This window comes from Gracilinanus agilis, chromosome X (genome assembly GCF_016433145.1).
Source record: "Gracilinanus agilis isolate LMUSP501 chromosome X, AgileGrace, whole genome shotgun sequence".
NCBI lineage: Eukaryota > Metazoa > Chordata > Mammalia > Didelphimorphia > Didelphidae > Gracilinanus > Gracilinanus agilis.
The window spans coordinates 78,212,270-78,227,949 of NC_058136.1; the positions used below are offsets into that span (position 1 = coordinate 78,212,270).

Genomic DNA, 15,680 nt, shown 5'->3' on the forward strand with positions numbered 1-15,680 from the left:
CTAAAAAGCTTTTGTACAAACAAAAACAATGTAGTCAAAATCATAAGAGAAACAACAAATTGGGAAAAAATCTTTATAACAAAAAACTCTTACAGGGGTCTAATTACTCAAATATACAGAAGTTAAAGCAATTGTATAAGAAATCAAGCCATTCCCCAATTGATAAATGGGCAAGAGATATGAATAGGCAATTTTCAGGTAAAGAAATCAGAAGTATCAATAAGCACTTGAGAAGGTGTTCTAAATCTAATAATTAGAGAAATGCAAATCAAAACAACTCTGAGGTATCACCTCACACCTAGCAGAGTGGTTAAAATGAAAGAAGGGGAGAGTAATGAATGTTGGAGGGTATGTGGCAAAATTGGGATATTAATGCATTAATATCATTAATTGTGAACTGATCCAGCCATTCTGGCTGGCAATTTGGAACTATGCTCAAAGGGCTATAAAAATGCCTTCCCTTTGATCCAGCCATACCATTGCTGGGTTTGTACCCCAAAGAGATCATAAATAAACAGACTTGTACGAAAATATTTATAGCTGTGCTTTTTGTGGTGGCGAAGAACTGGAAAAGGAGGGTGTGTCCTTCAATTGGGGAATAGCTGAACAAATTGTGGTGTATGCTGGTGATGAAATACTATTGTGCTCAAAGGAATAATAAACTTGAGGAATTCTAGGTAAACTCGAAAGACCTCCAGGAACTGATGCAGAGTGAAAGGAGCAGAGCCAGAAGAACACTGTACACAGAGACTGATATACTATGGTAAAATTGAATGCAAAGGACTTCTGTACCAGCAGTAATGCAATGACACAGGATAGCTCTGAGGGATTAATGGTAAAGAACGCTACCCACATTCAGAGGAAGAACTGCAGGAGAGGAAATATATAAGAAAAACAATTGCTTGAAAGCATGGTTTGAGGTGGACATGATTGGGGATGTAGACTCGAAACTACCACACCAATGCAACTAACAACAATTTGGAAATAGGTCTTGATCAATGACACATGTTAAAACCAGTGGAAATGTGCATCGGCCATGGGTTGGGGGAATGCTCGGGGTGAAAGGGAAAGTAGGAGCATGAATCATGTAACCATGTTAAAAATGAATATTAGTAAGTGTTTAAAAATTAAATAAAATCACTCTAGACCAGTGATGGGCAAAATTTTTAAATAGGGGGCCAAAGGTAAGGAAATACTCATCTGTCAGTCTGTTTATAAGGCAACTCTTTCAAAGTTTCATTGCATTGTATCCTACTCATTGTATTCATTAGATTAGGAATAATGTCACTTGGCTATATAGAACATTTCATGGGTCCACATCTGGCCCATGGGGCCATAGTTTGCCCATCACTGCTCTAGACAATATAAAATATTGGGAGTCTATTTGCCAAGACAAACTCAGGACTTATAGGAGCAGAACTAAAAAACACTTTTCACACAAATAAAACTAGACCTAAACAATTTGAAAAACATTATTTGCTCATGGATAGGATGAGTTAATATATTAAAAATGGCAATCCTAAGTATATTAATTTGCTTATTCAGTGCCATATCTATCAAACAACCAAAAACTTTTTTTTATAAAATTAGAAAAATTTACAATTAAGTTCATCTGGAAGAACAAAAGATCAAGGATATCAAGAGATCTAATTAAAAAATGTGAAGGATGGGGACTTAGGAATACCAGATCTTAAGCTGTTTTATAAAGCAGTGATGATCAAAACAATATGGTACCAGGGGGCAACTGGGTGTCTCAGTGGATTGAGGGCCAGGCCTAAAGATGGGAGGTCCTAGGTTCAAATCTGGACTCAGACACTTTTCAGCTGTATGACCCTAGGCAAGTCACTTAACCCCCATTGCTTAGCCCTTACCACACCTGTCTTGGAGTCAATTGACTCCAAAATAGAAGGTAAGGGTTTTAAAAAACAAAACAAAAACAAAAAAAAAACAATATGGTAGTGGATAAGAGATAGAAGGCTCAATCAATGGAATAGACTTGAGGTTAATGACTTCAGCAAGCTAGTGTTCAATAAATCCAAAGATCCCAGCTTTTGGGACAAGAACCCACTATTTGAAAAAAACTGCTGGGAAAATTGGAAAAACTTATGGGAAAAATAGGTTTAGATTATACCTATACCAAGATAAATTCAAAATGGGTAAATGACTTAAATATAAATAGTGAAATCATAAATAAATTAAGTGAACATAGAATAGTATACCTGTCAGATCTGTGGGAAAGAAAGGAATTTAAGACCAAGCAAGAGTTAGAGAACATTACAAAATGTAAAATGAATAATTTTGATTATATTAAATTTAAAAGGTTTTGTACAAACAAAATCAATGCAACCAAAATTATAAGGGAAGCAACAAAATGGGGAAAAAATTTATAACAAAATTCTCTGATAATGTGGTCTAGTTTCTCAAATACATAAGAAACTAATTCAAATTTACAAGAAATCAAGCCATTCTCAAATTGACAAGTGGTCAAGGGATATGAATAGGCAAATTTCAGATAAAGAAACAAAAACTATCAAGAATCATATGAAAAGGGTTCTAAATCCCTCCTGATTGGAGAAATGCAAATCAAAACAATTCTGAGATACTATCTCACACCTAGTAGATCGGCCAATATGACAGTAAAGGAAAATAACACATTTTTGAGGGGATGTGATAAAATTAGTACACTAATGCATTGCTGGTGCAGTTGTGAATTAATACAGCCATTCTGGAAGACAATTTGAAATTGTGCCCATAGGGTTTTAAAAGAATGCATACCCTTTCATCTAGCAATACCACTACTAGGTTTTTATTTCAAAGAGATAAAAAATGTTTTTACAAAAATATTTGTAGCCTCTCTCTTTGTTGTGGCAAAAAATTGGATAATGAGATGATGTCCCTCAATTGGGGAATGACTGAATAAATTGTGGTATATAATGGGGATGGAATACTATTGTGCTATAAGAAATGATGAACTGCTTGATTTATATAAAAACTGGGAATACCACCATGAACTGATGTAGAGTGAAATGAGCAGAATCAGGAGAAAATTGTAAACATTAACTGAAACATCATGGGAAGATCAAATGTAATAGACTTTGCTACTAATAGAATAGCAATGCAATGATCCAGGACAGTTCCAAGGGATTTATGAGAAAGAATGCTATCCACATTGAGAGAAAGAACTGTAGGAATAGAAATGCAGAAGAAAAACATATGATTTATCACTTGTTTATGTGGGTATAAGATTTGGGGTTTTGGTTTTAAAAGACTACTCTTTTTTAAAAAATGAGTAACATGGAAATACATGTATAACCCAGTGGAAATGCTTGTCATCTCCAGAAGGGGGCAAGAAAGAGGGGAGGGAGAGAACATGCATCATGAAACCTTGGGAAAATGCCTCAAATAAATAAATTAAAAAAAAAGAAAAGAAAAGAAAAGAAAAAACTGATCTGGAAATTAGATCCAGGAAAGACAATCTAAGAATTGTGGGAATACCTGAAAGTCATGATAAGAACAAAGACTAGACATTATTTTGCAAGAAATTTTCAAAGAAAACTGCCCTGATATTCTTGAACAAGAGGGTAATATAGAAAGAGAAAGAATCCGTAGGTCACCTCCTGAAATGAACCTCCAAATGACAACTCCCAGGAATATTGTAGCTGAATTCAAGAGCTCCCAGGCCAAAGAGAAAACACTGCAAGCAGTCAGAAATAAACAATTCAAATGTCATAGAACCACAGTCAGGACTACACAGGATTTAACAACTTCTACATTTAAGAATTTGAAGACTTGGAATATGATATTCTAGAAGGCAAAGGAACTAGTGTAAAGGTGAACATTATTTTATGAAATAATTTTATGAAATTATGTGGTCTCCAATATTTATTATATCTTGAGTCAGAAATTCATTTACAAAATAGAGGAAACAATAAAGTAGAGAAATGTAAAGGGGATAGAAAAGTTATCTATCTTATCTTAATTCAGGCAGAGATTATTTAGTTCTTAACCAGGAAGACTGGTAGTGAGTAATGTTATAATCATTAATCTGGGATGAAATGGATGCCACCTTGACTGACAGGGATGGCAGTTGAGAGATTTGGAATGTTCCCAGATGCTGTGATCCAGGGGCAAATGTCAGTTAGCCCCTCTCTATATATACCCCCTGACAGCTACAGTGGAGGAAGCTTCTGGACTCAGAGGCTCAGAACTGGAGATCACAGATGTCTGAGTTGAGACTTGAGAAGCCTCTATGGATCAATCTGGGCAGAGGGTGGCTGAAGGGTAGTTGAAGAAGAAGAGGGTAGGAAAGCCTGAATCTATTTCCTTGCCAGATTGTGAGAGCTAGTGAACCATCAACACTATTGGTGAGAGAGCTGAGAGAATACAAAGATCATCAATATCTATTTACAATAATAGCCTTTCCTATTCTCTGGCTTGGTTGTGGCCAGGTCTGGCCAGAGATAGAGAGAGGGTGAAGACCTCAAGCCTCCACCAGACTAGCAGCCTCCAGTCCTGACTATCAATCAGTTTAATAGTTAATAGAGCAATAGGGTTTCCAATCCCCAATCCTTTACCTTGTTATCCTTTTCCTATCAATAGATAAATAGTGTTTAATAGCAAGTACCTTCCTGAGTGGTCATTCCATTACATCCCGTAGGAAGGGAGTCCAAATACGCAGTCAGATCCTAATCATTATCCAAAGCCAATCAATAGCCCATTAGCAATCTATCCAACTCCAGGTTGGGCCTAAAGAGGTTAACCATTCACCTAACCTCTCAAGGGTCCTCACTTGGGCAGCTGTTAAAGGAATCACTAACAGGTTAATCAACCAAGCCTGTCAGGGAGAAGGGGATAATTTACAGCAACAGCCAGGGTGAGAGGAGTAGGCGTTCCTCCCCACCAACTGCAGTTGAGGAGATCATAGAGAGATACACATCATTATCATTATATATATATATATCCATCTCTACCTCCATTCTTTTAACAGTAATGACAAGGTCTCCTCCAAGATGGAAGGTATGCTCTCCAGAAACTAGGAAAGGAGTCAGCCTTTCACTCCACTAAGTAGTCCAGGAGTCAGAGTCCAAGTTGAAGCTGAGTTCCAAGCCCATGATCCAAGCCATAGTCTCCACCTAAGCTCCCTTGAAGACTCTCTCTAGTCAGGAGACTATCTCCACAAGACTCACTCAAGTTGCAGGATTCGTGGCTTTTTATGGTGATTTCTTACCCCAGCCCCTCTTCACAGAGGGTAATCACCATTTCCAAATTGTCTAGCACTGCCCAGGGGGCAGTGTTTGTGGGAACCAGTTCTCACCTTCTGGAAGGGTGAATACTCATCAAAATGGTTCACAGATTCCTGGATGATTGAGTTTCTGAGTGTGTAAACTCTGATCATAGGATTCAGAAGATTGGGACTGAATTAAAAGGGCTCTCTAAGTAAGTGACTTATGAGATCTCTAAGTACCTTGCTAGCTTCTCACCTAGTACTAAGTAGGGTGTTCGATCAATTCGAAAGTAGACAAAGGAGAGTTAATCCTATCTTTACAATCTAAGTAGGGGTACTTAAGTTAGTGTTAACTCAAAATAGGCAAAGGGAATAAAGGATTCCCTTTCATAAGTGTAAACTCAGAGAGAACAAAGATTTCCCTTCTAAAATCCCCTCTGTGGTTTGTTGGCAGACTAGACACTCCAATGAATCTTTTTACATAATCAGAAACTACAATAGTTATAGATAAGAGGAAAATGAAAGAGATAGGAAGAGAGAACAAACCAATGTTTGCTAGTGTTGTGAGGAAGATAAGATTAGTTATTGATTAGGTATTAAGTACATAGCAGGAAGGAGCTGGAGCTGGCAATTCCAGGATGGAATGAGGGAGCAGGAAGAAGTGATTTGTGCTCTGGGAAGGACTCCATTAGGGGTTAACACAAACTGTGGTGAGCCCTGGGAGAACTCAGAGAAAAAGGACACCTTGCATCCTGATTTCCCCTGGGATCTTGTGTGGTGTGGCATCTAGCAAAGAGGACAAGATCTACAGTGCCAAAGGAAGAAGGAGAAGTTTGAGATCTGGTGGACAGCATTTCAAGCACTCCCTCACAACCTGGTACCTGAGACCACCTTGACTCCTGGCATCCAGAGATCATCAGTGGATTTCAGTGAGAATCCCAAAGCCACAAAGGCCCTAGCTGAGCTGCTCAAGCCTGGCAGGTTCCAGGTCTGAGGCAGATACCCAGAGACTCCATTTACAGCTCCTTGGGCCCTGTTAGTTTAGTTAACTAAGTTAGTGTAGTAATAAGTCCTTCCCTTTCCCTGTGGATTTTTGTCATTAAGGTTTTAGGTTTTAGAGTAGACATTCCTATCCCTCCTTTTATTTGTTCTTTATTAAACCAGATATATCCTGTTACCTTGCCTGTGGGACTCAAAGCCTCTGGCTCAGGAAGGCAGTTGGTCAACGGTCCCTTTTGACAGTTAGGAGCTGCTTGGCTGTTCAAGTCTTCAATGTCCAGGTCTAGTCTCTCATAAATCCCAGAGTGTGTTCCTACAAACCACTTAGTTTGTTTATAATATCCTTGGTGACCCCATTACCCTTACATATATTTCCCACAGTTGGGCACTACCCAGATGGGTGGATAGAGAGATAGACAGGAAGTGAACGGTTGGCCAGCTAGATTCATACAGGAAGTAAGAGAGGCTTGGGCATTCCGAGAGGGAGCTCAGCCATTGGGTGAGAGCTGAGAGTTCTCAACCAGTGGTGAGCTGCTCAGAGATTCTCAGCCCCCACCCCAGGCCATTCATAAATCTCTGTGGGTAGGGGAAAATACTATCAAGCTTGGTGTTGCCCCAGAGAAAGAGATTTTCTTCATTTCTTTTTTGTTTTTGTTTTTGTTTTTTTTGTTCTCTGTTGCTGTGTTTAATTGTACCTGTATTTAATTAATTGTGTTATTAATTGTTATTAGTCAGAATAGTGGCTAATAATACAATAGATTTTGTGTTTAGCTGGTCAGTTTGGGGGATGATGGGCACAATGTTGGTTGAAGACTGGATAGATTATGTGTTTGTGGTTTTATGGAAAGGTATCTGGGCTATCCCTTACCTGTGGCTTAAAGTTATACCCAGGTATTTTAGAGGGATAATGGACATTGAGTTTGCACAACCGATTTTAACAATTAACATATTAGATTTATTATGTCACATGCCAGTTCTGATTCTTACTGGTTATTTTGTATACAAGTTGAGGTGGATATTATTTCATATTGGGTATTGTATTAAAATTATTGTGACTTACTGTTTCAGGGATTCTGAAACCAAAAAAATGTTAAGGTTGTTGCAGATTAAGTTGGATAATTTAGAATTGTATTCAAAATGGTTCTCTCTCTGGTCAACCCCTTGGTACTTCCCATACTGGCAACATGACTGAATTTGTGAACATGGGCATTTCTGGCAAAGGTGTAACATCAAAGACTGAGCTAGAACAGCTGGCTCAGAGTAAGGCTGAAACCCCCATTAACCTTTTTCCTCTTCGCGATCTCCCAGTCTTACACGGCCATGGTATATTCCATGTGAAACAACACACTAGATTCAGGTCTAAGGATGTGGAAAGTCTCAAACGAAAGATCCCAAATTTCCATGACAATTCTGGGAAATTTGTGAAGATCTTTAAGGCTTTTGTGAAACAGCATGACCCAGACTTTGAGGATTGTTGGTACGTGTTAGGAGAGATATTATCACACCATGACAGAGAAAAATTTGTAGAGGAGACATGGAACACAGAGGGAATGACACCATGGCCTGTAGCTTGGGAGGAACTGGACCTGAATTCAGTTCCTACATATCGTATGTTGAAACAAGCTCGAAAGTCTCTTATTCAAGTCCTAGACAAATATGCAAAGTGACCAAATTCCTGGAGTAAATTTGAAAAGATCAAGCAGACAGCTCTAGAGACTCCAGCTACTTTTTTGGACAGGATTATTGAGGCGGCAGAAATGTATTTGCATATGAGCATTCTAGAAGATACCACCTTAGATCATGTGAAAAGGATTTTTCTAAGAAATTCGGTTCCCCAGGTAAAGAAATTTTTCCCTGATTGGGAATTGTTAAGTCTAGATGAGTTGAAGCACAAAGCAACATACGTGTTTGCACAGGAAAAGGACAGGTGTAATGATGACAAGGATACCATCATTGAAAATCTTAGAAAGCAATTACGGGAGGCAAATTCTCGAGCTAATGAGAAGGAGGTAAATGAAATTAAGGCGGTAGCAGCATTGAGGGCAGCAGAAAAAAGGAATAATAATAATTATTATAAGACCAGTGGCAATACAAGCACTAGAAACCAGAGGTAGCAATCTTGTTATGTTTGTGGATGTATTGGGCATTTTGCAAGGGACTGTAGATACAGAAAGAGGTCATATGGACAGAGATACAACAATAATAACAACGGATTTAATAGGTATAATAATAATCATGGGTACAGGGGAAGTAACTGGAATAATGGTTTTAATCATGGAAATGGCCAACAAAATGTTCCAATGCGAGAATGCATGCTGTCAAGGTGCACAAGCTCCTAATTTGGCAACGATGCAGGATTACCTTCGCGCAGGATCCAGACCCAAGTTTAGTCATGTTGTGCAGGGGAATGTTAATAATGATAACATGAATGGAGGGACAGCTTCATTATGAAGGTGTGCCCAAAGTTCAGAAGTGATTGATCAAGGTAATGGAACTAAAGTGAATGTTGATGAAATTGTATGTGTTAAAGATACTGATGATGTAATTGTGAAAAATGGAAATGGTGCACTTGGTGTTAATATTGATTTGATTGGTGATAATAAGAATTTGGTTAATAATGGTAATGAGTTGGTCAGTGTTAATTTAAATGGAATCAATGATAGTTTAATCAATATGAATGATAATTTGGTGAGAATTAATAATTTGAATGGCGTTTATGTGAAATTATCTGAATTAACTACTAGTAATGGTGTAAATAGTACTTTAACCAATGTTAACGGTAATTTACCTACTGGTAGTAGTAATTTAACTAGTGTTGGTAATAATTTGATTAAGATTGATGATGGTTTATATGGTGTTGATAATCATTTGATAAGTGTTGTAAATAACTGTGAGAAAAAAAGAGAAATAGTGTTCTAAATGGTGTTAGAAGTTGTAGTAAGAGTGGAATTAAGAAGAATAATAGAAATTGTGATTTGATTAAGGATATTTTGATTGTAAATAAGAACAATGATACCAGAATAGAGGTGAAAAGGACCAATGGTTTAAAATCCTGAGAAAATTCTGTAATTCAAGACGATGTTAACTTCGATGGACAGGACATAGCTGAGCTTTGTTCTGATGTTACTGTTTTAGCTCCTGTGTTGGAAACTTTCCAGGTCCTCTGGGAACCTTTCTAGGTAAAAGCAAATATATTTCTGGAATCCTCATGAATTGGTATCGAGAAAAATACTGAGCACAAATCCATTACAGTAAAGTATGTAGCTGTGCTGGGGATAGAGGAAATGTTTGGGTCTGCAACCACAGGATGTCTTTTTATGACATGATTATTTAATTTATTGTTTTATGACATGGTTATTAACTCTTGAATGTATCTATATATGACTTTTCCATCTTGCCCTAATTTTGGCTTTTTAAGAGGTAAAATAGGTATATATATTTGCATGGAATTATTATTCCTTGTTCACTTAATGAATTTATTACTGGGGTAATTCCCTCAATTGCCTCTTATGATAGGGGCTACTGAGGAATAGAAGGAGGTGAGGAAATTTTCGTCTTAATCTGAACTTGATCAGCTGATTTAAGTAGATCTATGTTGGAAGAAAATGTGACCCAAAGAGACTCAAATACATCAGCTGGTATTTCAAAGGCAGGAGGTTCTTTCATCTCATGGCTCTCTGAGAGAAGTACAGGGAGCAAATTTAAAGATTCCTCAGGTAATTCTAGTGATATAGAGCCACCTGGAGGGTGTGTTATTGTTATTTTTAGCTTACATAATAAGTCTCTTCCCAGTATATGTGTGGGGGACCCAGGAATTAATAGAAAAGAATGTTCTACAGATAAAGTTTCCATGGATACCATTTGAGGAGAAAGTGTTGGGACCTTTTGAGATGTTCCTGATACATTTACTACATTTATAGATCCAAATGGGATTACATTTTTCAACTGGTTTACTCACCAGAACAGATCTAGATGCTCCAGTGTCTAAAAGGCAGTTATAATATGAGTTTCCTACTTTTAGGGTTACATGTGGGTGGGAATGGAAAGGGATAATTGGCATTAACGTATCAGGTTCTGGAAAATCAAAGGTTTTACTTTCTTATCCTAAGGCCCTTGCCCCTCCTCCTTGCCATTGCACATTCATAATGATGCTTGGACATTTCTCTGGGATCCTCCATGCTGAGGGGGATTTTTACCCTGTACATAACATGGAAGAGCTCCACTTTGGATATATTTTTGGGTATTTTGTTGTGTATCATTGTTTTCCTTATTAGGAGTATAATTTCTTTAATTATTTCTTTTATAATTTTGATACTTGTTATATCTGTTATTTCTGAAATTGCCATTGAAATTATCATTATTCCTAAAATTCATGTTATTGAATACCTGATTCCAATTTCTGCAATTTAACATTAAGTACTTTTCTTCTACATAAGCTTTGAGTGCAGGCATGGACCTTGGGTGGGGACCCAGTGCAGAGGGGTGCATGACTGTGGAAGCAGTGCCCTGAGACTGTTAAAGGAGCTTTGGGCAGAGGAACAAGCAAGGGGACCACCAGGAGGCTTGACCCTGAGAACAACTAGACGTGAGACCTCAGGAGCCTAAAGAGTGCAGAGAGACTGTGGGTGTGAGGATAAACTTGAGAGGGCACTCGGCTCACAATGGTAAGCCATTCACAAGAACTCCAAAAGAGAAAGATCAACATGAAGAAATCTTTAACACTCGACAACTTTTACACAGAGAAAATCCAGATAAGAGAGTAAACAGCAGAGGAGAACAAACAGATAATCAGATCCAAACCTTCCAAAAAATGAAAATTGGTCACAAGCTCTTGAAGAGTTCAAATCTGAGATGATGAGAAAGATGGAAGAGATCTGGCAAGAAAATAACAGTTTAAAAGACAGAATTTCGCAATTAGAAAGTGAGGCAAGTAAATTGAAGACCAGAAATGACCAGATTGAAAAGGAAAACCAAAAGATTATAGCCTAAAACCAGTCACTAAAGGCTAGAATTGGGCAATTAGAAGCTAATGATCTCTCAAGACAGCAAGAACAAATAAAGCAAAGTAAAAAGACTGATAAAATAGAAGGAAACATGAAATATCTCAATGAGAAAGTGACAGATCAAAAAAACAGGTCTAGAAGAGACAATTTGAGAATCATTGGTCTTCCTAAAAAAGCAGAAATTAATAGAAATTTGAACTCCATACTAAAAGAAATTATTCAGCAAAATTGCCCCAAAGTTCTACAACAAGAGGGCAATATAGACATTGAAAGGATCCATAGATCACCCTCTACTCTAGACCCTGAAAAGACACCCCCCAGGAATATAATAGCCAAATTCAAGAGCTTCCAAGTAAAAGAAAAAAATTTTACAAGAAACCAGATAGAGACAATTCAGATATCAAGGGGCACCAATTGGGATCACAGAGGATCTGGAAGCCTCCATACTAAAAGACAGCAAGGCTTGGAATATGATATTCAGAAAGGCAAGAGAACTGGGTCTACAGCCAAGGATCACCTACCCATCAAAACTGACTGTATACTTCCAGGGGAAAGTATGGGCATTCAGCAAGATAGAAGTTTTCCAAGTATTTGCACAGAAAAGACCAGGACAAAATGGAAAGTTCGATATCCAAACACAAAAATCAAGAGAAACATGAAAAGTTAAATAAAATCAGAGGGGATAGATAGAAAACTCTTATTTTTAAATTTGCCTCTTTAAGGGCTTCAATAAGATCTAATTATTTGTATTTCTATGTGGAGAAATGTTATGTATAATTCTCTGTAGTGAAATCTATTCACTATTATAGTATTCACTATTATAGTAATTAGAAGAATTATTCATAGGGAGATATTGGAGTACTAAATGGTCTAAGATGATATGGGGGGTGGGAAAGAGGGGGGGTGAATAGTAGAGGTTACCAAGAGAAACTTGAATGAATAAGAAAAATGGGATATTCTATACCACACGAAGAGAGCATGGGAAGGGGAGGGGATGAATACTATTATAAGAAGGAGAGGAAGAGAGCATTAAGAGGAAATATTTAAACCTTACCTAATATTTAAACCTAAGACTGAGAGGGAAGAGTAGCTATATACATTGGGATATAGAACTCCATCTAACCCTACTGAGAAAGTCAGAAGAGTTAAACCAAGGGGAACTGTGGAGTGGGGAGGTCAAAAAAAGGGAGGGGAGAAGAAGAGGGAGGGAATTCATTAGGCCTTAAAAATAAAAAGAGGGGAATAATAAGGGAGCGGGTAGAAAGGGAAGTAAATCAAGGGAGGGGACAAGGGTTACTGGCTCAAAGCAAACCACTGGTTTAAAAGGAAATAGTGTAAGAAGAAGAAGTAGAACTAGGAGAGGATACCAAAATGTTGGCGAATACACAACTGATAATTGTAACTCTGAATATGAATGGGATGAACTTGCCCATAAAACGGAAGCAAATAGCAGAGTGGATGAGAAACCAAAATCCTACCATATGTTGTCTACAAGAAACACATATGAGTCGGGTGGACATACACAGGTTTAAGGTAAAGGGCTTGAACAAAATCTTTTGGGCTTCAAATGAGAAAAAGAAGGCAGGAGTGGCAATCATGATTTCTGACAAAGCCAAAGTAAAAAAAGAGATGATTTAAAAAGACAGATTTTTCCACACTCCTCACATTTATAAGGCTTTTCTCCAGTATGAATTCTCTGGTGCCTATTAAGATCTGACATCCCAGTGAAGGCTTTCCCACAGTCCTTACATTTATATGGCTTCTCTCCAGTATGAATTCTATGATGTCTAGAAAGAGTTGAGCTCCTACTGAAGGTCTTCTCACACTCATTACATTACATTCTCTGGTGTTCAATAAGGTCTGAAGTTTGAGGAAAGGCTTTCCCACATTCCCACATTCATTACATTTATAAGTCTTCTCTCCAGTATGGATTCTATGGTGTCTGGAAAGGGTTGTGCGATGAACAAAGGCTTTCCCACTCTCATTACAATTATAAGACTTCTCTCCAGTATGATTTTCTTGGTTTTCACTAAGTTCTGAAGAGTGAGGAAAGGCTTTCCCACATTCACTACATTTATAAGGCNGGTTTGAGGATTGGGGGATTTATTGCATGTATAAGGCTTCTCTCCAGAATGAACACTCTGATGCCTAACCAGGGTTGAACTTCTATTGAAGATTTTTCCACATTCTTCACATTTATAAGGCTTCTCTCCAGTATGAATTCTCTGGTGCCTAACAAGTGTTGAACTTTGGTAGAAGGCTTTCCCACACTCATTACATTTATAAGACTTTTCTCCACTATGAATCACCTGATGTCTATTAAGATCTGACATCCCAGTGAAGGCTTTCCCGCACTCCTCACATTTATATGGCTTCTCTCCAGTATGAATTCTACGGTGTCTGGAAAGGGTTGAGCTCCGACTGAAGGCCTTCCCACACTCATTACATTGAAAGGGCTTCTCTCCAGTATGAATTCTCTGGTGTTCAATAAGGTTTGAAGATTGAGGAAAGGCTTTCCCACATTCATTACATTTATAAGTCTTCTCTCCAGTATGGATTCTGTGGTGTCTGGAAAGGGTTGTGCGATGAACAAAGGCTTTCCCACATTCATTACAATTATAAGACTTCTCTCCAGTATGACTTCCTTGGTGTTCAATGAGTTCTGACGAGTGTGGAAAGGCTTTCCCACATTCACTACATTTATAAGGCTTCTCTCCAGTACGAATTCTTTGGTGCCTAAAAAAGGTTGAACTTCTGTTGAAGTTTTTCCACACTCCTCACATTTATAAGGCTTTTCTCCAGTATGAATTCTCTGGTGTTCAATAAGATGTGAGAATTGAAGAAAGACTTTCCCACATTCTTTACGTATATAAGGCTTCTCTTCAGTATGAATTCCCTGGTGTTCAATAAGGAGTGAAGAATGAGGAAAAGTTTTTCCACATTCACTACACTCATAAGTCTTTCCTCCAGAATGAACACTCTGGTGCCTAACAAGGGTTGAATTTCTGTTGAAGGTTTTCCCACACTCCTCACATTTAAAAGGCTTTTGTCCAGTATGAATTTTTTGGTGCCTATAAAGGGTGGAACTCATGTTGAAGGTTTTCCCACACTCCTCACATTTATAAGGTTTATCTTCAGTATGAATAGTATGGTGTCTGTTAAGGGTTGAGTGATGGTGGTAGGTTTTCCCACATTCATTACATTTATAAGGCATCTCTCTAGTATGAGTTCTCTGGTGTTCAATAAGTTGTGAAGAGTAAGAAAAGGCCTTCCCACACTCCTCACATTCATGAGACTTCTCTCCTGTATGAATCATCTGATGAATATTAAGATCTGCCATCTCAATGGAGGTTTTTCCACACTCTTCACATTTATAAGGCTTCTTTCCAATATGAATTCTATGATGTTTGAAAAGGTTTGAGCCCTGACTGAAGACTATCCCAAACTCATTACATTTTTAAGGCTTCTTTCCAGTATGAATCTTCTGATTCTTCCTTTAGATTGCTCCCTTTTGAAGATACCTCTGAGGTCTTTATGCTAGGCTCCAAATCTTCTTCTGCTCCCCACAAGCCATTGATGGAGCTGCAGCCTGATCATATATGCCCCTCAGGCTCCCCAGCACTGCGAGAGCTCCTGGGATGCTCCTCTGGGTTTAACCTCAGCTCTCCTGGGCAGCAGATAGCTCCACAACTGACCAGCTCTACTCCACAAAGATCTTAGGCAGCCTGTCAAGTTTCTTTCCTGAATTCACATCCCAAGACCCTCCCCCAGGCAGGCATTCAGCTTCTCAGAGGATTTCCCTCCGCTCTTCATTGATTTTTTGACTTAAGTATTCAAATTTCATCCATGTGCCTGATCTGTCAGAACAAACCTTCATTGCTGTTAATAATGCCTTTCTAGACTGGTATAATCTTATGTAATCCTGTTCATTATTGGGGTTCCATTTTGGGCCATCACATGGCCAATTAATTGCTTTCCTTCCTTGGACTTGATTAACAATGGAGATAATCTTATTTTTCTTCCTTTCTGTCAAAAAAGCTTGTAGTAGGTTTTTAACTCCACCCATCCAGGGTCATATGTGTGAAAAATACTCTCTAGTTTTTATTACTCCCTTTGGCTCATCTTCAAAAGAAGGACTGTCTTGTTCGAATCTTTAAAAATCCTGGAGGGTGAATGATGAATAGTGCCTAAGGGAAACAACATCCCCACTCTTATTAAATGTGGGTATTAACTTCAGGGGCTATAGGGTTTCAGCTGGATTATTTTGTATTCCTTTCTCCATGTTTGGTTTTCAATGGGGTAGGTATGGGGAGGAGGAGTAGTTAAGCTGAGAGGGAGGGATTCTGGGCAGGGAGGGGCAGAGGAATAAGAGTTAGGGGCAGGTGGATGGATGAATTTGGCAGGCTAGGGGGGCTGGGGAAGAAGAAGGAGGGGCAGATGCATAGGTAGGGGCA

The 15,680-nt window shown here is 38.3% G+C and overlaps 1 pseudogene; it reads right to left on the reverse strand.

Annotated features, from left to right (window-relative positions):
- The window catches only part of LOC123253797, a 73,538-nt pseudogene that overhangs the window by 51,502 nt on the left and 6,356 nt on the right, over positions 1–15,680 (reverse strand).